Below are 2,704 nucleotides of genomic sequence, written 5' to 3'. Positions count from 1 at the left end.
AGAGAGAGAGAGAGAGAGAGAGAGAGAGAGAGAGAGAGAGAAAATTAAAATTTTTCGATGAATGCTATTTCTATTGTTATTTAGGTTGTGGTGACCTATTAAAGACGACCATGCCTTGCGGTTTTCCGGACTAGGGTTTGAATCCCACTCAAGCTTGATAGTTTCTTGTGGTGTCTGCAACCTCACTATCCTTATCAGATAAGGATGGGGAGTTTTGAGAGCCTATAGGTCTGACTGCTGGATCATTAGCAGCCATTGCGTGGCCTTCCCTGGTCCTAGCTTCCGTGGAGAGGGGGCTTGGGCGCTGATCATATGTATATATGGTCAGTCTCTAGTGCATTGTCCTGCTTGATAGTGCAATTTCAATGTCCCCTTCCCTCTACCATTCATGACCGGCCTTTAAACCTTTAAACCTGCCCCCAAAGGATGACATACAGGGTGTCCACAAAGTCTGGGTACATAGAAAATTTCCCTTTTATCTATCTATGTTATTTTTATCAGTCCAGATCGAATAATTGATCTGTCTAAAGAACTAATCGAGTTAGGTACTTCTCAATGGACGAGAAGGAAGGATAGTCTTATCGCAAAATGGCATTATCAGCAAGTGTGCTGAAATCGACGCAAATGCAGACCTATTAAATCGAGTTCACCTGAATTTTGTAAAGCTCATCAAATTGTGCATAGAAAATTATGGAAATCATACTGAAAATATCTATTAACATTAGATTTAAATAAAATGTTTCTTGTTTCAAAAGTGTGTGTTAATCTCCTGTGTACCCAGACTTTGTAGACACCCTGAAGTTGAAATCTGCAATGTACACAGACTTTGTGGACACCCTGTACTGTAGTTACTCCAGTGACTGTTTACAGATTATTCATTGTGAAATTTGGAATTCATTAACAATAATTATTCTCTTACAACCTGAGCGGCCTTTTAAACCTTTACTGTTATACATCACGTGAAAGTATAACGTAAAATTATTTTCTAAAAAGATACAGTTAATCGCGATAAATGGAAGAATGGAAGAACTCCCCCTCTCTCAAATGCAGCCTTTAGTTGAAAATGCAAAATCTAAAAGGAGGGGAAACCTACAATGAAAAAGTGCGTCTTTGTCGATTCCCCCTTCTCCTTGTAGAGCATGGAATCTTTCATCCTCCTCTCTCTCTCTCTCTCTCTCTCTCTCTCTCTCTCTCTCTCTCTCTCTCTCTCTCTCTCTCTCTCTCTCTCTCTCTTTTCCACGATATACTCAAAGAGTCAAAGAGGGGAAAGCCGAGTCTCTAAGGAGAAATCTGGCAATTGTTAAATTAACAGAGGTTTACAGGTTTAAAGGCCGGCTATGAATGGCAGAGCCAAGAGACAGTGACATTGCCCTATCAAGCAGGACAATGCCCTAGACACTGGCCATGTTACATATGATCAGCACCCAAGAAACCTCTCCACCCAAACTGCGACTAAGGAATGCCAGACAATGGCTGAAGACAGTGACCCTGTCCTAACTAACAGGTTAATGCCCAAGAGACTTACCCTATTACGTATGATCTGCGGCCAAGCCATCTCTCCACTCAAGCTAGGACCAAGGAGGGCCAGGCAATGGCTGCTAATGACTCGGGAAATAGAACTCTAGGCTCACCCAAACTTCCCCTTCCTTAGCTCACAAGGATGGTGAGGTTGCAGCGACCAAAGGAATTTCATGAGTTTGGGTGGGATTCGAACCCTGGTCTGGCAACCACCAGGCAAGGACGCTACCAACAGGCCACCACAACCCTGAACAGAGGCAGCAGATTTGTATTTACAGATCTCAGATAATTATTTTTTTTTTCATAGAGAGAAGTTATTTCTTATTATTGTAGTTATCTTGTTAGATTGATGAAATAAAAACTGAAGAAATTTCATTGATATCAAAATGATAAACAATATTGTAACTCCTTTTCTTTGAATAATGATTAATGAAAGTTCTATTGTAACGTTGTTGCTGTTCTTAAAATATTTCATTTTGATTGTTTTTCTTTTACTTTTTAACTTCTCTTGTCTATTATTTATTTTCTTGTTTCCTTTTCTCGGTGGGTTAATTTTCTCTTTTGAAGACCTTAGGCTTATAAGATCCTACTTTTCCAACTATGGTTGTAGCTTATATAATAATAATAATAATAATAATAATAATAATAATAATAATAATAATAATAATAATGATAGTGATCATTCGATCCAAAAATGTGTATGGAAATAAATATAGAGGCCTATTCCCATTACTATTTAGGGGTTGTGGTGACATATTAGAAACGACACTGCCTGGCGTTTTCCGGACTAGGGTTTGAGTCCCGCTCAAGCTCGATAGTTTCTTGTGGTGTCTGCAACCTCACTATCCTCGTAAGATAAGGATGAGGAGTTTTGAGAGCCTATAGGTCTGACTGCTGGGTCATTAGCAGCCATTGCGTGTCCTTCCATGGTCCTAGCTTGGTGGAGAGGTAGGGCTTGGGCGCTGATCATATGTATATATGGTCAGTCTCTAGGGCATTGTTCTGCTTGATAGTGCAATGTCAATGTCCCTTGCCTCTACCATTCATGAGGGGCCTTTAAACCTTTAAACCTAACCCCCAAAGGATGATATACAGGGTGTCCACAAAGTCTGGGTACATAGGAAATTTCATTTTTATCTATCTATGTTATTTTTTCAGTCCAGATCGAATGATTGATCTGTCTAAA

Source organism: Palaemon carinicauda, chromosome 13 (genome assembly GCF_036898095.1).
Source record: "Palaemon carinicauda isolate YSFRI2023 chromosome 13, ASM3689809v2, whole genome shotgun sequence".
Taxonomy (NCBI): Eukaryota; Metazoa; Arthropoda; class Malacostraca; order Decapoda; family Palaemonidae; genus Palaemon; species Palaemon carinicauda.
The sequence above is the reverse complement of the archived record's forward strand: the minus strand, read 5'-3'. Positions refer to the sequence as shown.